The sequence below is a fragment of the Bactrocera latifrons genome, unplaced genomic scaffold, assembly GCF_001853355.1.
Source record: "Bactrocera latifrons isolate USDA-ARS-PBARC rearing strain unplaced genomic scaffold, ASM185335v1 scaffold_227, whole genome shotgun sequence".
In the NCBI taxonomy this organism is placed as follows: Eukaryota; Metazoa; Arthropoda; class Insecta; order Diptera; family Tephritidae; genus Bactrocera; species Bactrocera latifrons.
This window is the reverse complement of record NW_017535819.1, coordinates 405,494-432,524: the sequence shown is the minus strand read 5'-3', so window position 1 is coordinate 432,524 and position 27,031 is coordinate 405,494. Positions and strand designations below refer to the sequence as shown.

General features: G+C 40.9%; 1 protein-coding gene across 3 annotated transcripts in view; it reads right to left on the bottom strand.

The window, feature by feature from the left end:
- Positions 1–27,031, bottom strand: part of LOC108968730 — a 171,272-nt gene that overhangs the window by 56,385 nt on the left and 87,856 nt on the right. For all 3 annotated transcript variants that reach the window (XM_018932929.1, XM_018932926.1, XM_018932930.1), the window contains exon 3: positions 18,344–18,362. The gene's annotated coding sequence lies outside the window, so the exon portion shown is untranslated. The remainder of the gene's footprint in view (positions 1–18,343; positions 18,363–27,031) is intronic.

The following is a 27,031-nucleotide window of genomic DNA, read 5'->3' as shown; positions in this document are numbered from 1 at the left end:
ATGGTTTATTTTTAGCTTCTCTTGAAGATTAATGACGGACAAGCTCAAGGTCAATGCTTGATTGAGTCATCTCACGTTAGTGAAATATCCATATGGCTGCAAAAAAAAAAAAAAAACAAAAACAAATGGCATAGGTATTAAGAACGCATCAGGAAGCAGCACTTGGTATGACAGAAGTTCTCATATTCTTTCCCAAATCTTAACACGACTTTGATGTTATTTAATATACTTAACGAAATAGAGTTCACATCGTGCGCTAGYAAGAAGCTATAATTGCCAATCATTAAGAAGATTGTTTTCTGTCGAAACTGAAATAAACTATTCGCAATAAAAACGTAAAAKAAATTGCGAATTTCAGAGCTTGARTCAGATGTTCTCCATAGTGCTGTTAAGGTTACAATATTAAGTAATATTTAAGTGGCTATTAAAAAACCCCATGTAGCTAAGAGGTTTCTCTTTTGTGAAAAAGTGGAAATAATATGAAATCCTTCATACTTGTTTCCTCTCAAATGATCCCAAGATCGGTATTTTAAGTTTTTTATTGTCTACTTGGTAGTCGAAAAGGTCTTTTCGTATTTCGAATCAAACTTCAACTTAATTTTGTTATATTTATACTAGTAAGTAAATAAACAAATTCAGTTACTTGTGACCTAGATACCGTTAATAATATCACAAATTAAGTGCTTTTAAAAATTAGTACACATGAAAATTCAGCTAATCAACAGCAGTTGTCAAGGTGGGTCAATTAAATTTCATTGCTGTCATTATTTAAGCATTATGATTTGAACTTTTGCCTTCGCCGCAATTTTCTGAAGCGTTTAGTGTGAAATTTCTTGGAAACTCACACATGGCTTTGTAGGTCAGTGGGTACAGGTGCAAACACACACACATGCATTGCTAGATAGACAGTGCGTATACGCAACAGACGTAGTACTCATTATACGTATGTATTAGTGAAGTAACGCCATCTGTTCACATTACAGCCCGGTGAGCGCATCAATTGCCTAAATTAAATTAAGTATATCAGAAAGCGCCGTTAAACATAATTTGTTGTAATCATATTAATAGTCATACAAAGCCAAACTGTTTACTGTGTGTATGAGTGTATGCGTGTAGTAGCAAAATGGTGTTTAACTTTGAGATATTTTGGCTGCTCACAGGTTAGCTTACAGTTGCACGCCAAAGTGACATCGACTAACCGATTGCGTGACATTAACCTCATGGCTACACAAACGTACACGCGCACATAATACACACACCACAAAGTGGTTTGTATGTGTAAACATAAAATGCGCCGAATGCTTAATGTTATTAAAACTTAAAAATTACAACAAAGCAGACAATTACTATGCTTTTTGGGGAAATTTATATTAATAAATATGTATGCATATGCTGTTGTATGTTTGTATGTGCATAAGCGCCCAGCGTAATTATGTTGGCGCCAAATACTTCGGCGTGTATTACAAACACACAAACCGCCTGCATTCCGGCGCTGCGTGCGATGCTCTTAAATACATTAACCACTGTTGACCACCCTATATTTTGTATGCAACATTAAGTGTGCGCTTTGGCGTTACAACATTATGTAGGTATCCCAAGGTAGTAATTCTCAAAGTGCTTTGCTAATTGTGGCATGTGCAATTACGCGTAATGACAGCAATCGCCTGTTACAATATGAAGAGCAATCACAATTATTCTAGTATTGTCATATTATGTAAGTGCGATAGAAAAGATGAGTTTGGAACTATGAAAATGACATTACAACTGCTGTTTGGGAAACACTTCCCGGAACAATTAGTGCAGTGGCCGGGGTGTAAAGACCAAAGTCAGCCCACAACCACACCACAGTACAAACCACAGTATGAGAACCCAAAAATGCTTACCACCACATTAGAAGTACAGAGAATATATTCAGATTATACTCCCAAAATGAAATCCCACGACTTGTAAGAGGTTTGAATTTCATATTTCGGCATTAGAGAACACAAACATATTTTAAACTTTGAAACTTTGCTCGGGAATAAAAAGTGTCATTTGGCCAGGTCAACTCAGGCGTATTCTATGAAATCGACGTTTTGTGCGCTCCAAAAAAGCAGTTATTTCAGCCGATGTGTGAGAGCTCGCATTGGCTTGGTGAAAATGATCCGAATTCAGCGGTTCGTTTTCCTGATTATTTGAAAGACAACTTTTGTTAAATTCGGCTCATTTGGAAACACTCATTTTGTTGCTGTTTAACTTGCTATCGTATTGTTTTAAAATTTCTCGCAACCAATGAATAAATTTTTGTCACAGTCAAATTTTCATGCAATATTGAACACATGTTACTTAATCCCAAATAATGCCTATAAAACGTCTTCGATCTCGTTTGGATGCACCATGCATTCACCGATAAACACTGGTCAATGGTAGAGCCAAGGCTCAGATTCAAGGATAATCTAGAATACACTACAGGTAAAGCGAATTAAATCCTGGACGCCTTATCAAGAATGAAGGCATATAAAGGCTGCGTGCGTACCAGCCGGCGYTTTTTAATGGAAAAATTAATGAGATCGGTTTATTACATGCGGCTCGAATATGAATTCAGGCGCTAGTCAGTAAGGCATATGTCAAATAAGCAGCGTGCACGCGCTGTCGGCACTAAGAGTAAAGAGTGCTTCCGAACAATATCAAGCGACGCTGCTGAAGTAATATCCAGTATCATGCCCATTGACATCCAGGGTGCCGAATACGAGCAGGTGTATAGGAGCCAAGAGAGAAGAGAGAGTCACTTATTAACATGGTAGCAGCAGTGGCAATCCTCGCTTTGTTCAGGATTGTGAAACCACACAATGATACCGGACATCCATTCGTGGATCGATAGACGGGGTCTGGTTTTCCACCTAACCCAAATACCGTACTAATAGGACATTAATGCTTTTGAACCTACCTGTACAGATTTCAACAAGATATTAGTCTGAATTGTCCGAAGTGATAAGAGGGCTTTGAAGACTCTGAGCATATATTCTCTTATTGCCCTCRCTTTTTAAGTAGAAGGGAAAAACTTAAAACAACACACGTTGGTAGTTTTACCGTGGGAAATTTGACAACACGTATTTGTCAGTCCACTGAGAACTGGAAAGCTGTCAGTGAAGCAGCAGATTCAATTATGATAAAACTGAGACATATAGAGCARCTTAGGTGCCCCTMAGTCCATGCCATAGAGGAGACTTAAWAGTCTTATCTCTCCCACGAAGCGTTACTTAATCAGCTCATTCCGTAGGAGAGTCTGGAGTTGTGAGCAGGTTAGGTTTAGCGGATTGAGGTTCCGCTTGTACTTTAATAGTAAAAAAGCTGGTAATTTATTGGGCTTCATCGCCAAAAACTGAAGTAAGCTCATCGATTCACTGTTGCTGAGATAATCTTCGTTGAAAGTTGTAACAAATAATGGCATAGAAAAGGTTCGAGATTAAATTTTATTTCTTGGCCGAGATGAATATTTGAACATACTGTAAATAACACAAATAGTGCTTGTATGTCAAAAAATTATGAGTTTGCCTAACAACACAAATATCAAACTTCACGATAAAATTGTGGCTTTGCCAGACTTCAAGATGCGAAATCCCGAAATATAAAGGCGACCTGCTGCTGCTGAAATAACAAAGAGCGTATAGACAAATTTCAATAAAATACAAAATTTTATGAAAGTTAGTGCCAGAATATCGTGTTAAGAAGAGAAGCAAGAAGAAGACCGTTCAAATAAAGCAAAAGTTCTTGGCCACTTGCAACATTGTATTAATTTATTGCGTTGTTCTAAGTAATTGCGCACACCTTAAACACATAAATTTCAAAAAGGGTGACAAAAGCTCAAGCGATGACATAACTGTTGCTATCTTGTGTATATGTGTATTTGTAGCAGTACATGTGTATACAAATGCCATAACTTTGGAAATGCCGTAACAAGCGCTTCTAGCACTAGTTGCGTTGAGACCAGTTGCTGCCGATTCAAGAAATAAGTTTTTTGGAATCCTGAACAAGTGATGCGCTAAGATGCAAGGAATTCGGTTCAACCAAAAGTCCACCTGACCGAAGCGAGGTCAGCTAATTTCTTTGATTTAGAGACAATCAATAAAGCAGCAAACCAGTTRAGCTGCAAGAGGAACTAGTTCTCGCGAGACAAAATTTTTGACCGCACAATTTTTTTTTCTAAAAGAGCGCTGCCGCCGAACTTAAGACAAAGCATTTAATGAATAATTTAAAAATAGAAAAATAAATGCTGCAAGCTAGTTTTCGAGATATTGGCGACACCAACTTGAACCTGAGTCATGCTGCCGGCTGCAAGCGCACACACACACACACGCCCAAACAAAAATGTTTTCTATGCCGCGGACACTGTGTGACACAACGACTGCTGGGCCTGTGCGCCACCTTCGACAATGTCAGGCGCAACGTGTGCCACAAGCGATTGCAATTGCCAACAAAAAGTGCGCAACATCAATGCACCAAGCAGCAATAGCAATAACAATAACAGTATTCGATTACAAATGTTGGTAAACAATGCCGCAGGCGACGAGTGACCATGTGGCACGTTGTCACACGAGCATATGCCGAGCGCATGTATTCACCAATCCATAAGTGCATAAGTGCACATAGAAGCAATCAGGTATGCACGTGCGCATACTGACCTGTATACGTGTGTGGGTGTGTGTGTGTGGCATGCACAATTTCGATTGCATAAAAGTGCAAGCGCGATCGCCGTGCACCTGGGCACGCTAGCCAGCAATCAGCTCGTATGATTTCATCGGTGTGCCAGCGATTCGAGCGATTCAAGCGATTACTCAACGCCAACTTAGGGATTTCGATTTCATTTATGAATTGCAATTCTGCCATTCGGTGGAGCTTTTAATTTGTTGTCCTTTGGTGGGCGCGCTGCCGACTCACAATTTGTTCACGATTGCCTTAAAYGGTGAACTGCTTTGGTCATTCCATTTTTCCATTTTGCCTCGACCAGTGGATAAATTCATAAACAATCATAACAGGGGTTCACAGCTTCACGGCGCGCTCGTTTTGTACTCGGAAAATAATAACAATAATAAATATTTAAGTGTGAATGCTCTATTGAACGATTGTGCAACCGCACTGAGGTATTTATGAGACTGCAAAGCAAATGCAATTCAGCAAGGTATTGCCAAAGCAATTTTTTCGATTTTAAATTGTTATTGTGTATGTGTTGGCGTTTTAATCAAGCAAAGTGCTTCCATTTGTGTGACAAGAAATTATTTTAAATAAAAAAAATTCTAACATTAGCGCTGCTTGAATCACTGAATCACGCAAGTCCTGCAACAAAGTGCGCAGAATACTGTTGAGCGCACCCTTTTTGGGCTTCGCGAGGGTATATCAACAGCGACAACTACCTTACAAGCAAGCGATTGCTCGGAAAGTCTAATTAAAATTAGACACGATTTTTGGTTTTCCAAAAGGAATTTCTCAAGCATTTATTCGCTGAATTCCGCAGCCAAACCACGTGACAACTAATTATTTATAAACACGCTCCTCTTCTCTAAAACTAACTAATATGTTCTTTTTATAGCGTTCGTAGACCACAAATTCCGCACGCAATGCGGCCACCCATGCATACTTCGTGCCAAATCGGGAGCTTGTGGAGAGCAATGCTATTGCCTTGCCCACTGTTTCAGCATGCGACGGCACAGTTTTATTCCAGAATATTCAAGGAGTGCCTTTCATTGATGGGTTGCTAAATTGATTTATATGCATAGCAAGTACATGCCACGAGTTCATCAAGTTTATTGAAAGCAGGGAAAGGGAGAGCAAGCTTCTCATCCYAGTTGGATTTAAGTAACCGGAATGRACCGGGAATTCYATCCGGTAAAAAAATTTAGACTCTACATTATTCTTCGAAATTGCTTMAGGAATATTTTCTGTCGCTATAACAACAACAATATGTGAAGATAGAAAGAAATATAAATATTGCCATCTTTAAGCATTACTTGACTATATTACACTTATGCTTACCCTACAGGGTTTGTCGGGAAAGTAATATAACTGATTTTTCTTCCGCCGCGACTGTACTACGGAGCGTGCGCACCGACTGGATTCAGTAKAAGGCGTTCCTAGCTAACGAACGCGTTGTCTTAGTTATTTCCAAGTACCTAAAGAGTCTGAACAAACGATTTCGYACGACGAAAAAATTAAAATGATGCTCATTGTCTKYTATGACATCAAAGGCATCGTCTACCATGARTTTGTTCCTCTCGGACAAACCGTCAAGGCCAAGTTTTATGTGGAAGTCCTCAAGAGACTAAAGCGACTCAAGGGTCAATCGGGTCCGGCAAGACATCGCAGCCGCAGAAGTTGCACCATGACAACGCCCCGGCTCACAACACCTTTCTTGTAAACAGCTACTTAACTAAGGCAGCCTACAGACCAGATGTGACCTCCACGGACATTTTTTGTTTTCTTGCTAGGAAAGCCGATGAAAACGGATCTAAGCAGCATGCTCTTCGGCTCTCAAGGCTATACCGGATAATGCCTTCCGAGACGTCTTTAATGCTTGGAAATCGCGCTGGCAGCGCTGCATAGACGYAGAAGGAGTCTATTTTGAAAGTTTTTAAAGAGTTGTAACTATTGGTCAATACATTTCTTCAAATCGACTCAGTGCTTTACTTCCTGGACAACATTTGTATGAACTCGATTGTATGGTATACAGCAACACATTAATCCATCTCTTCGATGGACTGAAAACGGGTTCCACGGAGCGGCAATTTCAGTTCGGACAACAAGAAAAAATACCTCGGAGCCAAATCTGGTGAATAAGGTGGGTCGACGATATTCATTACCTTTTCGGCTTTAAATAGATACCCAAAAAATTCTATGTTCAAAAAAATTACAACACACGTGCCAATTGAGAGTCGCGCTTCGTAAATTGTCATATTTAATTATATTGGAAGAATGAAGCATCCTCAATGAGCATGAAAGTCAGGTAACACTTAAAGTATCCTCTACCTATCCCAACCTAAAATTCATTGGTTTCTGTGATRTTTTTCAAAGTGATATCACATAAGCGAAACCTGTCGTAGTCAAGCGTGTTCCTTGTAATGTCCTTCAACATTCGGCATTTAGTAGTCGCACGCACATCCATCCGGCACCATTCCTACTGCCGTTCACCAAATGAGCAGACTTCTGTTATGCACATACATATGTGTGTAAGTATGTGCAGATGAGTGTATGTCTGTATGCAAATTTTGTGAATTGTCTTGATTTGACTAACATTTGCTTGTAAGCCCATTAGAGTTCATTTGCATGCAATGTGTAAATTTACACAAACAAACAACTGATACCTACTCTGTATACACACATAGGCAATGTGCCACACACTCACATGTGTATGAGCTTGTTATAGCGTGAAGCTTTTAATGTTTGCTTAGATTAACTGCTAATATTTATTGTCTCTTGAGAAGTGGCGCTCTACTCTATTGACTTTGCCTTGTTATAGTTGTTACTTAAACACACACATACATGCTAACAAATGCTTGCAAATTTAAGCTTGCATGTTCGTGTTTGCTCGGCTTCCGTAGAAGAAAGTCATAAAAATGTCGCCGAGTCGCGTTTAGCSGCACTTGGGACTCACGCGAACCCGGCCGCGAGCATTGGATATCATTTATGGGCTCGTAATTTTGTAAATTTGCTCGTTAAGGTCCTTTCGTGTCTATAAATATAATTCGTATTTTACTGGCTGTATTTCGGAAGCACTTGGAAAAAGTGCTCTTAATTGTAAATGCGCAAGGTTAATTAAAAATTCATAAAAGTTATAAAAAGCATGGTGATGCAATAAGTAAAGTGCCTGATTAACTTTTGAATAAAAGAGTGAGACTARGGTGGCATTTTGTATAATAATTCAGCAGTTTCACGGAAGGGACTAAATTAGTGTGCAACTTATTCTAGAGTTCCTCTACTTGTATATTACCAAACATAACGCCGATCATTTGTATATATTTTTTGGGGTTTCCGACGTTTCTTTCTAAGCGTTACAAGCTATTTGACAGATTTCTTATACCCCGTTCAGAATATAATTATACTTAGTGTATGAAGTATGAATATTAGCATAATAAACCTATTTTATAAGCCTTCCGCAGTGGCAATATTTCCTGGCTTTTCCTAAAGCAGCTAATATTAAAGCTGCTCTTGTATTTATGCTGCCTAACCTAAACGTAATAAAAACTACCCTAGGTTAGATCAGGCCTGTTGGATAGAACATGTCTACATAGGTTTCAGATTATTCTACATAATTCATTATTTGAAATGTTTGAAATTTAATACCTAAGAATAGAAAGAAAGAACCTGAATAAGAAATCTGACCAATCTGGATATAACGCTCTAGACTGCCTCAGTTTGAAGAGGTAACCATTCCACCAATGATTGCCGAGAGTTTTGTTTTCCACACCATAAYCAAAGATTTCCCGCAATCCATCACTTTTTTAGAGTGAAATGTGATAACCGAAATGATGTACATCGGATGTTTATACCTTTTGCGAGCACTTCAAGATATTACTCCGCGTTGATAAACCCACCGCTGCTGACCAGTTGGAAACCAAATTACGCCKGTGGGGTGGTCTTCACAAGCGAGGCGCAACGCTGTGGCCAAACGCACGAAATTCAATACAAACACGCAACAAAGACAAATAATTGGCAATTTAATTGATTTTTATGTGTTTTACTTGCAATAAATGTTCTAAGCTTGTTGCAGAACAGCCGTTATAAGGCAACAATGTTGCCAGCATAGCGCCTATGGGTGCAGCGCGAATGAGAAATGCCGCTCGAAGTTTATGTGTCGGCAACGGAGCGTTTGGTTGGCAAATTCAAGAAAACACAAACACACACACACACACGCAACCACATTTATCTTGGTATTGATTGTGCGGCAAGTAGCACTGCGGGCTTTGCTGCGTCAGTAGCAGCCAACGCCTGTCATTGCCGATATAAAAAACGGACCACAAAATCCAACTGATTTCGTCGTATGGCAACCGCAAGCAGGACAACGCATAACGGCTGTCACCGTTTCTTGTATTTACGACTATGGACCACACTGTTGTCGCTGTTGTATTTCATCGCTGCTGCCGCAACAACATACGCATTTATTTGTGGCAGTGCCACTGTAATGGAAATGTTTTCCATTTCGTTTAGCAATTTCCGCAATTTGTTGCAAGTCAAAGTGGCTTGCAAATTACGAGTATTGACTTCTCGCACAGCAGTCGATAAAGAAAACCGAAAAGAGTATATATAGTATAAAAGTATGTGCAACATGCTGGGCTGTTGACTACCTGGAAGCGGTGCTGAGCGGTTTGTGCTTATGTGTGCGAACTCGGTAGATTGAAATATTATGTGGACTCCACCCTTGCCTTCGATTAGCCATAGACCTCGGGAAATTTCTGAATAATATTTTAAACGTAAATTTAGCCCTTAACTTTTCGCACAAAACGATTTTGAGAGATTTTTAAAAATGCACGTAAAGGGACTTTTCGTGCAATTCAATAGGATTTTCGGGAAAAAAATTAAATTTTAAGGAATTGTGGAAACGAGTTTGAAGCTTTGAAGCAAAACAGGATTTGACCTCTTTCTCTAACCSTCCATACTAAGAGTCTTAGTTTCATTCTATTAAGTCATATTTCTTGCTGTCTAGAAACACAAACGATACTAGACAATCAAAAGTGGAAGGAAATCGAGGTGTCTGGAGACAGGCCCAAAGTAGATGTAGGGCCAGAAGATAATGATTTCTTGATATCTGCTTATACAAACTAGGAAAAAGTGGAAAATGTGCCGCTTTAAGTTCTCATAATAGAAATTTTCATGATAAATCTAAGTTTATTGGAATCGAACGCGGGTTTCGACACAAATTKATATGTCTACGGAAGCCAACCGTAAGAAAATTGGCAGCAGATGAGCTGCACCATATTTCCCATCAATCCTTTATCTTCAACTCTTGATTWTATTGCAGGTATTACGAGCTCGTAAACGATTGCATGCGAATAATTACAATTAGATGGATCAACAAAGACGGGCTTTTCTTCTCCAACTGCTTACTTGCATGTTTTTGTTTTTGTAGAAAWGACGTTCTGTGACTGGTATTTAAAAAAGTCTGTGAAGAGTGGAATATTAATGCACTCCACTCAAACTGGTAGTTGAAGACGACTTTCTAGCACGGAGAATCTGAAATGTCTCAGTTGTTGTAATTTTTATATTTTTTAAATTGTTTTATGCTTCAAAAGACGTCAAAGCAATAAAACTTTATTCCATTTATTCCAACGAAAGTAACACTTACGTAGAAATTACAGTTTCCGCTGAACATGCAAACATGAAGATCTGGCGAAATGACAGAAGTGAAAAATCAGTTTCGGTTTCAGTTTCACACATGCCGACTGGCATTTCGGCCACACAATCGAGGCTAATAAGTGTATTTAATAAGTGTATTTACGACTGCTTTTTGCTGTCGCACTGCCCCAGCTGACTCATACACTTAATTGCCATCAGCACACACACACACATATGTGTGTTCTTATGTGAGTGCATGTATGGCGAGTAATGAAAGTGTCGTGMACGAAAATTTCACTTTTTCTCGGATTCTCGTGGGCTGCCAACACTTGTCATATATTTGGCTTAGTGGCTCAGCCCTTCGTGACACGATTGCCTTAAAACAAAAAGTGTGTTYACTAATTCACTTTCTTACTTTTACGGCCTTTATGTTCCACGTTTTTGTTTCTCTTACCGCTTTTGTGGCAGTTTCGTTCATTTCAGCCGCTCCGCTCGTTTTCCGATTCGTTCTTTACTTGCTGGCGTGTGTCCAGACCGCACACGGCATTTGGCGCTTTTATCACCGCTGCCACTGCGTCGCCGCCGTTCGCTTCATTTACCACATTCTCGTATTTGGGTCACTCATGACATAATTCCTTATTGCATTAGTGCAACGGTACCGCAGCTGCCAACTCACATACCTTTACCTCTGACAATCGCACTGATTGCCGCAACCGGCGAGGCGTCGCGTAACAGCAACTGCAAAAGCCACGCGCCGCTTCGCCAACCGTCGCCATCGCRCGCTTCACACCTCGGAGGTGGCTAACGCGCAGCGTCAGCGGCGGCCAAATTTATCACTTTTCCTGCATTTTGCCAGTCCGAAGACGGAAATTTGTTGCTTTCTTCCTTCGCCGCGCTTTGTTCGTGGCGCTGCGGCACTCGCATAAAAATAATATAAGCGCAGAAATAAAATGCAAAAATCACACACTTTTATCTGACAATTTTATGACGCGTCGCCGCCGATATGCTTACGAAATATATAAGTATATTTACATACATATATCTCAATATAAATTGGTCTGTCCAATTGCACTGCGCTCGCCGCGCCGCGCGCCGCTTTGCATAACCGCAACGAGGCGCCCAGTCTCAGGCGGCCGCGCTGTCAGGCGATTGCATTTTTATTATTKCCAAGCTAAAGCATGCAATAATAAGCGGAAACCAAATAAAGTGTGACAGCAAAAGCCTCTCTYCGCCCTGCATTTTTCATTATTAAAGCGATTTTTGAAGMGCGTTTATCCGCGTAGCTAACGCAAGCCCATTGTTTGTCGCGCCGAGCTGCGCGGTTTCGCGTATTTGTGTGAAGTGCGAGTGYCTTTTCGCGCTCGCATTGCTTGATTGCGCTTGCCATTTTTCTCATTGTTCTTGTTGCTTTATGGCTGCTTTGGCCGTTGGCCAACCCAGGTTTGGGTGTCAGCATGTCACAGTGTCAGTGTTAATTTTTCGAAAGTGAACGCGGCCACCTTTACGACCGCAAGGCGAACGAATGAAAACAAAAGTGAATTTTTGAAGAAATTTGTTTACACTAGCACTTAGTGATTTAGTGCGGCCGGTGAAACGAAACCGAAATAATGTAATGCCAAAGTGTTATGTTGGTTTGTGGAAAGGAATATCGACTTGCTTGCTTGCTGGAGAGAAATGTTGAATGGTTATATGTGCAAAAGAATTGCCTTAAATTAAAGCCCTTATTGCGGTTTCGAACTTAACTGTAATTTGCTTGAAGTTTAGAAAGTTTTGAAATTCGGTATTTAGAGTATCGAGTCCATCCCTCAAACAAATTTTGATTGAAYTATTGTCGAGCACCTCTATTTCTGTGCTCCCACCAAACTCATTCTGCATCTTCTTTCGCTTGGTACTAGGTGTAGACAAGGCCTGTGAAGTTCTATTGAATATCTTTGGGAGGATACAGTAAGCAACCATATACACGGACAGTCAGATGGAATTGCTTGTTTTGCCGACAGCTGGGACTAATTCATGACGGTTTTAAATTCACTGGCAGGTCAATTCCACTTGTTCATAATTTGTGGTCTTGGTCACAGGAACATTTTCGTTAACGAAAAAGTAGATGAGTTGGCAAAGCTAGGGTCTTCTTTAGGCGCAGCCAATACCTGGGAGTAGTACATGAATTTTGAACAGATTGCTATTGTAGATGGATCACAACAACGAGCTGTAATATGTCAAAGCAGATATGACCCAAATTTGCCAGGAATAAGATCAAGGACTTACTATCAAGGTCTAGAAAGAGCATATACAGACTTGAAACTACTATAACAGTACTTGATGGTGCATCAAAACATCGTATCCATYGCTAATTSAGCCCRTGGTGGCAGCACTTTTTCATACCTAACTGCTTGTCGAACTTCAACTTTTTTGTGGTATATATTACGGATTATTGAACTTCAATTCAACTGAGCGCAGTTGCAAACCTTAATRGCAGTATTGAAACTGAAATGTTTTAAATGGATAATATATAAATTTCTCATATCTCGACCCAGAATCTGCAACTTTCAACGCGTACTGAGGCTTGGTGACCGAATTACATATGTAGTGGATGCAGAAGAGCTCTGGTAAACGATTTTGTATACTGAGATAAAATCGACTCAACTCAGTAATTCGACATGCGCATTTAGCAAGGTTTATTGCAACAAATATATGGCGGTGCTTAAGTGCGTGCTCTCTAATAAGAAGCGTGTGAGATGTCAAGCTTAGTTACCCAGTTATTATTGCTGAATCACTGGTGACRGAACAATTACTGCTAATCGCGCTACTCTCACTAATCCGTAACAAGCTTTTAGGTGCAATATTTAGCCGCAATTGCGCAAATGCCTTAAACGAGCTGAGCCGCAGCTTAGCGTTAAYTGCTGTAATGGATTACTCTGCAGCACGGGCACACTCCTCGAACACCGTTTGGCCAAAGCACAACACAAGCAACAGCATATCCTTGGTTACTCCTCGGACGGGACCTTAATCCGTTCAAGCTCAACTAATTCGAGCGGTTACTGCTTGTGGCTTGCCTGCTTTTTTCCTTTGCTTTATACCCTCTTCACCTACCTCGAAATCAAATATTGTACATTATCTGTTTATCTCTTGCTTTAAGTGAGATTATAAAAGTACTAAAGCAGGAAGGAGTACGAAGTTGTGCCCTGCTGAGCTTGATCTTCCCGAATGTATCGTTGTTAATGTCGTGGAGGGTATATGTATACAACCTTAATTATATCATCTACATGCTTGTTTATACTATTTGCTGCATTTTTTGTGTAGGTGTTCTCATAGCAGTAAACTGCAGCTACAACARCTSGCTGCGAGGCAAAGGAGACCTGGTACAGAAARGAACTTGCCTCGCCGCCTGCCGCCWGCCGCACTCCTTAAGCGCATGTGTGTTCGCGCATTATTCTTGTTCGTCYAYGCCACCACCARGCTTTGCATTGAGGAACATTGGGCTGCGYTGTGCTCTGCTGTTGCAGCTTTTCAGTTTCCACTTGTGTGTGAATAAATGGCTCTCCACCCAGGTGCGTGTGCAGGTATGCCTGTTGTGRCACACACACACACAAATGCGCAAATGCTTTTCTTGTGTCTGCCTCAACCGCAAACGCATTGCAACTCATTAATATTAAATACGCTGCAACACGCGACGCATGAAGTATCTTCAGTTGACTGGCAACCGAGTGGACTTGGAAAGCGCATCAGCCTGCTCGAGGGCTTCTTCCCGGCCGGCTGTAACAACTCTGTCCGACGAGCGCAGTTGTCGGCCTTCTCAATCTCATTGTATTAACGCTTTAACGCGGTGACGTACCGCGTGTGGATGTGTGTGCGTGTGCTCTGTGTCTTTTGCAATTTATGCGCACTTTGATTCAATTTCATTCACGTGACTTGTAAATTATCAAGTCATGTAAGAAATCCATTCGCGATGCCTGCATAACATATTCTAGRCAAGTTCAAGATGTGGGGCTGCGRGGTGGAGTGTGTGGCGGGCCGAGCGTGTTCAGGTGCTGTGTTCAAGATGTTCTTCTCGCTAGTCAGTTCGCCGTCGACACTTTTTAGTTGGTGCGGTCTGGCGTTCTTGTGAAGCGAAAAGGAATTTTAAGCGAAAGATGAAAGGGAGAAAGAATCCTAAAAATATCGAAATCACCGACCCAAGTTATTGGTGGCTAATATTGGCTCATTTACGTTTTGATGACGTAATTTTCACCAGATTTAAATAATGAAAGCCTATTAGACGCTTAATCATTTTATTTGAAGTACATATTTTATTAAAAGGTTACCAAGGACCAATGGTCTGACTGTGATATGGCAGCCGGCCAGTACAACCTTCTTTAGATCGAAAAGTTAAATCAAGCGTGAGTACCTTTTGCTTAGTGAGTGACATCGAAATCACGAAAATATTGTTTGAGAACAGATAGCGGAGATACACTAAAAATTTAATATTATCAGGAAAAAGGTTTGTTAACTTTAAAAGTGGTGCAAGACTTGGCTAAGTACCGACTAGTTAAACTTTGTCTCGAAATAGTTTAGATTATTACAGAACCAAAGGATAGAAAAAAGGTGCAGGTTTACATGTAATCACATGCATTTACTTTCCCCTTTCCACAACGTGAAAAGGAAATATCAAGCAATCCGAGTATCTTCATATGGCACCACAAAGCTGGAACAGCTCCACAGGACTAGSTTGCTGARAGCTCCAAGCCACTTAATTGACAAAAGCTTTCTTGCGCAAAGCATTAAATACAACAACACTTGAACTGTCTCTTATACACATCTAGATGACAAAAGCTTTCTTGCGCAAAGCATTAAATACAACAACACTTGAAAGTGTGTATTGTAGCTTCGTCCACTCGATATTACTACAAATCGTAGCTTCCTCTTGCCCTCATAAAGTGAAGTAAAATAGTGTCCCCAGGCCTCGAATGACATTAACCTCAAACAAAGCACTATAATTTTGCTCTATATGCGTTTGTGTATGTGCAGCTGCTGCAAGGAATTGATCTAAAAATAACATGAATTGAGATTGGAAATGGCGAGCAGCCAATATTTCCTAACGACAAATGGCCAAGAAAATTGGACAACCGCTCTGCCGCTTCGAAGCAACAAACACGTAATGTTTACGGCTTCAGGCAGTTCTACACATAAGTTTATATCGGCTATATACTTAGCAGCCGCAAATAAGCTGGTTGCCGTGTTGTTGCATGCAACACTGCAGCCCGACTGGAGACATAGAGAGAATGGCCGCAAACGACAAATGCGAAAAATTATGGGTTCGCCGAGATTGAAGCGGTCACATGCAAGTGCTTGTGTGTATGCATGTGTGTGTGGGCAAGTGTGCCACAGCGTGTCATTAAACTTGAACGTCGTCGGCTGCCTCAAATGGGCGAATTTTAATCAACAGTCAAGTTGACGAAAGATGCAAGACACAAAATTGCAACAAAAACAACAAGTTGCGCTTTATCTCCACACTACGCTCTCTAATTAATATGTCYAATTTGAATTGTTTGTGCTCGCTGTGCGTWGAGTGATGGATTAGAAAATGGAAAAAGAGAGAAAAATTCAGATTTCCATTTGTTGTTGCCAGCAACATTTTGCCAGCGACGCTTGGTYGGGGCCAAACAGGAAAGCGGTCCAGCTCGACGAGCGAACAACGCGCSTGAACAATAACAACAATTAAATTCGCTCAACAAATGAAACTAGTTCGTTCAACCAWATCGCCAGACTGATTTGCCGCGCGATAAATAGATAAATTGCCGTTTGACGGACGGTGTGTTGCAGTGTTGTCCGACTGACTCAATGTTTGCCATTTTGTTTGTGGTGGCCGGCTGAACTGGGTGCTTGGCTATTAATGCGCATGTGTGCCACAGTGCCCTATGTTGTTAGTGGGTTAAGCGCCAGAGTTAAATGCTGAATTGACACAATTTGAATATGACCGAGAGTCGCCGAGTGAGAAGTGCGAACGCAATCGGGCTTGCGTTAATGCATGTACTCACACACACAGAAACAGAAAAAAGTCTCCTCGATAATAATGAAATAAATAACACTTAATGAATTGCTGACTAAACGAGTACACTAATGTGCATCTATGTGTGTGTGTATGCGTGAACCCGTTAGTTGCAAAAACAGACCCCCGCCTGAATTTTTCTCTGCTTACCTACAAAGCCATACATACATATATTTATTATTATAAATACAAAAAAAAACAAAATAAGTTGAAGTTGTATTAGAAATACGAAAGGACTTTTTCGACTACCCATTTGCGTGAAGTAGCTTTGGGCCTAAATTTTTTCCCCAAAAATTTTATTGATCAATAGTTTTACAAAAATGGCTGAGTCAAAAAATTTAAAACTCTGCACAGAAATATTTTCGTTAACACAAGCTGTCTTCGATTTGCCAAGCGATACTCTCCAAATTATACGAGGTGATCAAAAAAACAGTTTATTAAGAAATATACTTTTTTCCACACTGAATACTTCGAGAAATCAATTTACTATTTCCTGTACCGCACTTTTCCTACCGACCCCTTTGTTCGACCGCCGGTCTTCCGTCAACATCAATTCTGTTCGTTCACACATAATGTGTGCATTTCGCATTGGCTTAGCCAGCAGTTCCAGTGTCAGCGATTACTGTTATTGTAGCTTGACCCAGAATAACAGGACTTCCACTTCCACTTTGAATGCAATGTAATGTCAAGATTTCTAAGATTTCTTTTTTACACACACAGGCAACAAAAATGTAATGCTTTGTTGTTGCTTATGTGAACTATATGTTATTTTTGTTGCTTATTAAGGCATAATTATATGCAAAGTTTACCCTAAAAAGCTGTCCTTGGTTTCGTTTTCTTGTCACCGCGTTCTCTGGCTTTTTGTGTAATATTCTCGGCATTAGTCATGATTTACTTGCGACTTAATGTCAACAATAAACATCATTTGCATAGAGCGAGCGCTGTCGTAATRAGCGCAACTACAACTATTTCATTCTTCATTTTTTTCGTTCTTATTTAGCTCACTTAATATGCAGATATGCAGTCGGGTGGGATTTTACGTGGAGGCGGCATTATCTTATTGTATTAGATTTGTGGTTGGAAGATAAAGACAAATTCAGGCRTGTACATTCACATATTTACATGCTTTTCAGTTCACATTTTAATTACAAAAGCGAAATCTGCGTGCTTTGAGTAATGGGTAGTACCGGTGGATGTCAAAAGAGAGGTGTCTTTTGATACCTCTTGGAACTTTAATATTTGTTATTTAATTTTGCAACTGTTTGTACTGCTCTCAAAGCTGGAGAGGGGGCATGTTGATTTGGTTTGAAATTTTGTGAGATGTCCGAATATTACGATAAGATCGAAATTTGGTAAAAGTTCTCTGAAACTATAATTCTAGGGGTTTTAAAATAATCTTTCTGACATGAATGCATCAAACCCATATAAAAACTTCATCCCAACTTCAATTTGTACGGTCTAGTCTGTATATAACATGTGATCAAATTTGACCCGGACTGTTCCATTCAAATCGAATCGATAACTTTTTTCTTGGATTGGTGCATATTTTTTCAATATTCGTGTGAATTTTAATCTGAATACGTCAATTTGTGTGTGTTTGGTATCGACTTCGGATTCATCGAAAATGTTGCAAAATGTAAAAGGAAATGACAATTTGGCCAACTACCCGCCAGGAKTTTTAGCTTCACCGCATGGAGGACCTATGGTCAGTACGATTGCGRCAAGATGAACTTCGCTCAAAGAAAGAAGTTCAGTAGATCTCTTCCGTTCTACCCTATGCCAAAAGGAGGAGCAGAGTAAAGGTGCCACACTGACCAACGCATCACCCTTGCTGTTGCCAGTGATTCCGACGACATCATTCGCCCAAAGAAATATGTTGATTAAGTATTTTCTTCTTCAATCTGCCTTCCTAGCTTCGACGCATCCCGAGAAAAAGCTCACTTTATTGATAAAAGTATTTTGTTTTACACAACTTCAGTGCACCTTTTCTTAAGTTGTCTGAAAATCACAACATCTTACCTTTTATGCTGGTTATAATCTGGAAAAGAGAAAAGAGTAAAAATATGTTTATTTAATTCTTTGTTTAAATACAAGTACAATTGAAGCTAATGCAATAAAAAGTACGGAAATTGTCTTATCTAAAGCAACACACATGRTATAGCTAATGCTCACATTAGATTGAAAAGTGTGATCTCAATGCAATGTTGAGGTTTTGTTGTTCCTAYGTGTTGTTGGAATTTGCATTTGTCTGCGTCTACACATACATYAATGTGCCAACAATTATGAACAAGGTAAATGGCGGAGGCTCACAAATGTGTTGATTACCCACAGATATTGGATTGCCAGCGAAGTTTGAACTACTTTGAAAACGCTGGAGGAAACTCGAAGACGAACATAGGCGAAAGCTGAAACAGAGTCAATGTTGAACGCTTCAATAAAAGTTGAGAACTTTGGAGAAAAGTAGTGAAGTATGCAAACAATTAAGGGAAATGTTGAAAAAACAAATCGAATAAAAACATTTGTCGGCATCCGAAGGCGAGATGAATGAAAGCAAAGGTAAGCAAATCGATAAACGCTTAAAAGGCAGAGGACAGAATGTGGGCTACAGGTTGGTTCCAGGCAGCCACCGCCGCCGGCTATGGGTTTCTAGCCYTTTTTGTCGGAGCGAAGTTTTTCTACTCCGAAAAGTAGAACATCGAGTGTAGGAAAGAGTGAATTTGCGGGCAGTGTGTCAGCGATTGCCATCGCCCACGGGGCACATTCATTCATATCCGAGTAAAAGCGCAGAGACATCAAAGGGTCATTCACCATATTCACACTTTTCAAAATTTAACGGTCATTCGAGCCTGCGGCCAATCCAACGCGCTGAGTGTGTCAGTAGTAAAGCTTGGGCTGCCCAGCAGGCACACACTTGCGCATACAATTATCGCTCGTACAAAGCAAAAGCGAACAATCAGTACAAGCAATAATGAAAAGAAATATGGAACGCTTAGCAAAAGTGCCTTACCCATTGTTAGCGGGCACAGACAATTGGCGTTACAATTGAGCGCCGCTATTGAAGTGCACTCACACACTTACATACATTTCATTATGCGAGCACTTGAGGGAGTGTGAGTGTATTGTATTCAAATTTCATGGATATTTGCATGTACTTTGGCTTGGGCTGACATTTGACAGCGCATATGTCAAATTTTGACGGATTTATGCTGCGCGCGCGCAAACTATGGCTAATATCGGCTGCTTGGTTCCTTTTTCAATTCACATCGATGTRGTGGCGCTTCAGAATCTGATGCGAAATCGGTTTGCAACCAATGGGAGAGTAGTCTGGGTTTGGTTTTGTAGACTTGGCAGAATTGTATTTGAAGTAACTAATAAAATTAGAGGCTAGTGTTTTTTTTTTTCAAATAGTGCTAAAGTTTATCTGAAGACTGAAGACTAGCAATTTACTCTTTAAAATTCTTAGAAAACAGCAATTTTTATTCAAAGAAATATTTGCTATTTTTTSTGTCTTAACCTCTTCCCGGCCACTCTTATGAAAGCATAAGACTGAATAGAAAATTATGCTATATTGCCGTTACTAGAAATGGTCGAGTAATCTCGAATTTTCATTGAATCAATTGTTTTTATTTGTGTAACCCTAAAACCTACTTGTTGTAAAAACCCATAAAAAGTGTCCGGCCACAGAAAAAACAATTCCCTCGGGGCCTCTGCCACTCCTAGCAAATCAAGTCGCAGCACAAATATCGTCAGTTGTTGAAACAAGTAGCCACTCTTCGATGGGCCGCAGCGCTTTCAGGCTTTCTTTCGAGTGCCGACTGTTTGTCGATCATTAAGTACTTCTCTTTCGCAATTKTGTGCACATTTCCAGCAATTCACGCCAGCCAGACCGTACTTTACACAAAACWATTCAAAGTACCAGCAGTTGTCTCGTGTAATTTTGAATATATGCTCACACAAACRCTTACACACTTGACGGGAGTTATAACTGTTTGTTGTTTGATTTGCAAGTGAAGTTGCATGCGACTTCTTGGCTCGAGGCAACAGCACTCCGCTCACTCTAGGCGCTTGTTGTTGCAGCCCACGCACTTGTTAAAGGTAACACGGGCTTGTAAACAGCATCTGGAGGCATTTCTATGACCAATCGCTGCTGCCTCCTTTTTTCTTTAATTAGCTGACGCGCACTCTGGTACACTCCCTTTTGCATTATTTGCATTTGGTGCGCCTCTACACACACACGCACACTCACCAACAACTGTTTTTACGCCAGCTGCTATGCCAGCTCACTAGTAAGCCACGGAGGAGCATTTGCGTAGGATCCAACTCCTCTGCTGCGCGTAGTGAAGTCACATTTGACTGTTCATTATTGCCATGACTTGTTTGTTTAATTTATTTTTTATTTTGACGTTTGGCATTACACAGACTACAGACATTTTGTGCAACTCATTAGTGCTTACATTTTTAGTCTAAATTAACCCAGTTTGTAATTAAGCGAATTTCTTCGTTATTCAAATTTGCTTTGCGTTGGTGGTCGGCTTGAGTTATAGCTGTTGCCACAGTGGAATGCCCGCCAAAGACACAAGGGATCGACAACCGTCATAAAATGACAAATTTCATAGATTTTTTGGAGTTACTAGTGAAGTTATCACAGGTCTTGTTTGTTCCCAAACCCTTGTTGGTGATGACTCTGCTTATGCSTGGAGAAATTTTCCGTATCACTCGTAAAATTTTGACTTTCCAAAAGCAGAGAACGTTGTTGTTTAATAAGTTGTGTCTTGAGATAAAAGAGAGTTCTGTTGATATTTCAATAAGTGAGTTCATTCGTGTCACAGTATTTTTTTAAATATCGTGCRGTGATAAAATTCWTATTTTTAGAAGGTTCAGCACCAAATGAAATTCACGAACGAATATTAAGAGTGMAGAATGATTGTTCACCTACAATAWGAACAGTAGAAAGATGGGTTGCTGAATTTAAATGTGGTCGTACAAGCCTTGAAAATKATCCACGTGAAGGACGTYCTCATAGCGCATCAACACCAGAAATCRTAGCCAAAATACAGGATATGGTTTTGGTAGATCGTCGATTGACTGAGAGAAATTTAGTAGAGGCTCTGCACATCTCATTAGGTAGTGGAGCCATATTTAAGTGAAATTTTRGGTTTTAGAAAGCTGTGTGTGGGTGCCGCATTCGCTAACAATGGAACAAAAACACATTCGAATGCGACTTTCTCAGCAACATTTCTGGCGTTTTAAATAGGATAAAGTGGGTTTTGTRCGTCGATTCATCACTATGGATGATATGGATATGAAAAAAAGAACCGGTTCGCAGAAAAAAATCCTTTTTAATCAGGACCATGCACCGTGTCACAAGAGCATTTTGACAATGGCTAAAATCTATGAATTACAGTTCGAATTGTTGAAGCATCCACCGTGTTCACCTGATTCGGCCTAAAAGACTTCTTGAGAGCCCATGGCGCGAAGCGATGTAGCTTGGGCTTCAGTTCGTTGAATTTTCGTAATAAAGTTGAACGATTTGTAAACATTGTTTGAACGAAAGTTTTCCATGACCACATACTGAACAAACGAACATGACAGCTTGACACGAATCGCGCATGATCTATTAAGAAAAGGTTGTTGGAAAAAGTGCTTCTTCTACGATTACCAGTATATATTCTAATGCTAATTTAGCATCTTTGTCATTTCCAGCGAGTAATCTGTAATGTGAAATGTTTGCGTAATGTGTCTCCGTTGAGTGGCGTTAGCGCAGATAGAACCAGATGCAGTCTCATTTCCCGATTGACCTTTCCATAAACCTCGCGCAAAGTGCCAGCATTATTTTTAAAAATTAGAAATCTGTCATCCAGTTGAAATGTGTGTAAATACTCTTTTAAAAATACCGTTTAGTTGTCTGTTCAAGTCTTATTCTTGCTTGTTGCGCTGCAGTCGAAACAATTCCCACTGAGATTAATTGAAAAGACATTTGCGTGCTCAGGGCTGAACGCAAATGTGGCAGTGTTGCAACAATGTAACTTAGAATTCTCCCATTGCAACTAATCCGCAGACCGATCAAACAGAGTCGTCACAACAAAGCAAAAAGACTTCTGCAAATGCTGCTCGTGCTGCTTCTTCCATCGCTTTTATGTTGCACGTTGACATAATTTATTGCACAGAAAAATTTGCCGCAATGGCAAGGGATTTCGGAGCGAACTCGAATAAAATGCACGAGTACACACACACACACACACACATACCTCCGGATGTGAACTTCAGTCTGAAACATAGGAGCGCATTGCTGGGCCTGCAAGTGCATCTTCTATGCAAAAGCGCCGCAAAGGAACCGCAATGTGGCAACAACAAGCGACAGACAGACCCCTATCTATGACAACTTGAGTGGCACAGCACTTGAAAGCGCTGCGCACATAAATACCAAAAATTGCCATTTTTCTTTGCGGTTGAGTAGAATTCTTCGGAAAACACACACACACTCGTGCACAAACAAATCGGTCGCACGAGCGCTGAAAATTTAAATGCTCACATAAAACAAGAATAAAAACACAATACCAATTCCCCCCAAGGCAGTCAAGTCCCTGTGGTGTCTGCTGCGACAATTTTGTTTGGCTGCGACAACAGCGATTCGCCGATGCTTATTGTCATTACGCCGGCGGCGAGGGGCCTCTCGGCAGCACTGGCTGCTGATAGTGTCGCGGTGTGCGCGCATATTTGATGGATGGTTTTAAAATCGGTAATGCAAAGGCAGCGAACACATAAACGAGTTGTTGGCAAAAAGTAACGGTACACGGAGTGTTTGCGCTTTATGTAATTGCTGTGTAACTGTACATGCGAGCGCGCTGTTTTTTGTGATGTGCGCTTGTTGCGGTGGGACGGTCTGCTGGCTCTTTACTTGGTTGGTAGGTCGGTCGGTCGATTGGGYGCTCGGGCGCTCGGTCGTGTTGTTTGTTTGGATTTGATTTGATTGCGGTTGCTGCCGCTGTGGGTTACTATTGCCGTTTGCATATTTTTGCGTTTTATGGGTTTCTAGGGAATGCCGCTATCTCGCTGCAGTGGCGGCTCGCAGTTGCCTTGGATGTGGCAGCTGAGAAGATGGCAATGCTAATGATGATCACTATGCTACATCGGCATCAACATCACACWCACACATACAAACATGCATATATGAGCTGTGCAATATGTGCAAAGGTTTACGACATGCTGTTTCGGGGAAAATGTCAAAGCCAGCAGGCGACATTGTGTTTACAAAGCCAACAGCAATGAGCTCACATGCGTCTGTGCGCAGTGTCGGTCACTTTTGATTGCGACGCTTTGGTCCTTAGGGACTTGGTTCGGTTTGAGGGCAGCTGCTTTAGATTGAGATTGAGATTGAGATTGCATTCATTCCATTTCATATTCATGTTTTTAATTCAAATACATTTGTCCAACAGAGGTCAATGTGTGACACACTTAAGTGAGCTCTTGTGTAAAATTTGTTCGATTTGTGGAAATTTTCATATAAATTTGGTTAGGTCATTTGAGTGTGAAGTATATTATAGATATTGTAGAATAAGTAATCCAAAACAATTGATTTCTTGAGGCCCTAGAAGGGCTAAGACATTTGGATTGACTGATGGATCATGACGGAGTCATGTGTAAAAGTTCACTCAAGTGAGGAAAGTTCTATGGCAGCTCAGGCAGCTGACTTCCGGTCTTAGACCAAGTATCCTCTGGGTAGCCTAAGATCAACCATTTGTAGGCGAGTTAAAGTGAGAAGGCGAAACATACCCTACATAGGGTTCTACGCTGGGTTTGGGACTAGCCACGTAAAAACACCTCCCATGAAAAATAACAACCAGTCTTATTTTAGAGCCTCCTTTTGATGGCGACCATGGAGAACGATATAAGGACTACGATTTGGAGGAAAATCGAAACCGAAATTCGTGAGTATGTAGAGCTTGACAAGCTGGCCGACAGGGGCAATGCTCGAAAATTCTACGAAAAAATGCGGCGACTATCAGAGGGTTTCCAGACCGGAGCATACTTTTGTACAACCCAAGGAAGCGATCTAGTAACCGATGCCCAGAGCATACTAAAATTATGGAGAGAACACTTCTCCAGCCTACTGAACGGCAGTGAATACATAACGCCAGGAGAAGGCGAACCCGATTCCACAATCGATGACGATGGAGCAGATGTTCCATTGCCGGACCATGAGGAAGTTTGAATAGCAATCACCCGTCTGCAGAACAACAAAGCGGCGGGGGCCGATGGATTACCGGCCGAGCTATTCAAATACTGCGGCGAAGAACTGATAAGGAGCATGCATCAGCTTCTTTGTAAACTATGGTCAGCCGAAAGCATGCCCAACGATTGGAATTTAAGTATGCTCTGCTCAATCCACGAAAAGGGGGAGACCCCACATTCTGCGCCAACTACCGTGGGATAACCCTCATCAACATCGCGTATAAGGTTCAATAGAGATTTTGTGTGAAATATCTAGAAGGTCTTTATTCTCAGTATGGATTTATACCTGGAAATTSAACAACCGAAAAGATATGCCGATGCGCCAATTCTTGGAAAAGACCTGTGAAAAGAGAAACGACACACATCACCTTTTCGTCAATTTTAAAGCCGTCTTCGACAGCATGAAAAGGAGCTGCCTTTTGCCACRATGTCTGAATTTGGTATCCCGGAAAAACTAATACGGCTGTGTAAGCTAACGTTGAGCAACACCAAAAGCTTCGTCAAGATAGGAAATTGGGTCTCAGACAAGGTGAATCCTTTCTKCAATCTACTCTTGAAGAAAATAATTCGAGCTGCAGAACTAAATAAAGAAAGCACCATCTTTTGTAAGAGCGTCATCAAACAAACAGTCGTCCCACTTGCGACTTGGCTCCCGCGTCACTGCTGACAGCTGCGATAACTTCGAAGTCGTGGATAATTTCGTCTATCGTGGAAGCAGTGTTAACACCAACAACAATGTCAGCCACGAAATCCAACATAGCATAACTCTTGCCARGATGCTACTTCGGTCTGAGTAGAGAATTGGGAAGTGACGTACTCTCTCGACTCTWGTCACTCACTATTTCCGTCCTGCTATGTGGGCAGGTTTAGATATACTTATCCTTTCACATTCGACTTATATAGAGGTTTGCTTATGCCGCAAAGGTTTCATTATAAATTTGTGGAAAATAAATCACGATTAATTTTTTGGGCAGTCAAATGTATCTAGAGCGCAAGTCAAGCTCATAACATTACATGAAGCTTATGCTACCTTCCGTGTATAACTAATGCACATTATAAATATGAATTTCTTTCTTGTGCTATGGCTTGCTGCCAGTCTCATACCAAAATGACTGAACTTTTGGCGAAACCCTTGTCGTGTATAAATAGCAAAAAAAAAAAAAATATAAATAAAAAAATAGGTTGCCTTACCAGCAATGCATATTTCAAATCCTATGTTACTAGCTTATATTAATGTCAATTAAACTCGTTTTGTCCAAGTTGATGTGATCTAAATATGTATCTAATAATTTTCTAACATCGTCAATGCGCATATTTTTTTCATAATTGTCCCAGATTCCGATCGACCTGAATGCCATCAATTTCGCCGTCCTACCAACTGACCTTCATCTATTCAGCTTGGCTTACTTACAGCACCTAAAAATAAACACGTTAACATTTATGGCGTAACTCATATTAGACGTTTATTGCCAACGTTGGCAAAGTAAAATAAAGCTCATTTGACGATATCCTTCGCCGGAGATGCCAGATACTCTGCTGCTTAAGCACGCTCAAATTGATTTCGACCCTAAAATCCGCCAGCGAGTGGAGGCGTGGGCAAATGCTCCCACACACTCCATTATGGACCCATGAACGTGCTCGCCGGGCGTCGYGCCGCTACTGCATCCTTCGCCTTTGCTATCGCTTGCAACATTTCGCATAAATGTCACGTTTTCCTACTCAAGTTGACATTTATCAGGCTTTAGAGCATTTTTATTGCTGCGTCTTATTCAGCAAATACTTGTTCCTTTTGTTTGTGTTTTTCTTGTTTTGCTTTGCAATTGGATTGCATCTGCTAAGCTCKGCACAGCAGCAGCATGCTCATTCAGGGTTGCAGCCTGTTGCCACCATTCGTGTATGTGTGTGTGCGCCTTTGTGTCAACTTTGAAAGCATCAGCTTGTACATAGTGGAGCTGCCTAGTTGTCACAACGAGCTACATCATCAGTCTCAGCCTCATCAACGGCAGCAGCTGCGTCAGCGGCGACAGCATCAACAGCTGCTTTTGTCATCAATTGCGAATGATGCCTCGTGCTCTGGCCACGGTCGCATATCCTTCCTCGCACTGCGATTTGCCWTTACTTGGTTTATTTGAATAAGCCAGTCTAACTTTGGTGTCACGTTCTGGAAATTACATTTCTCTTTGCTGTGCGCCATTACCTACTCCATGATGGAGGAATGCAGCTTCGACGTGTGCGAGAGCGTGTGTGTGTGTGTCCGTAAGAGCTTGTCATTTTTCGAAGATTTATGATGGTTTTGTCGTATTATATATTATTGAAATGCACTCGCACACACCCCTTCATATACATTTATAGCTTTTTTTTGCATTCTCTACACCTTTTGTGGTCTCAAATCGTTCTTGCAGCCACCTTACCGCGCCCATCTGCAGCGCCTCGTCGAGGTTTGTCCTCCATTTGACGGCATTGTGTGTTTGGCCT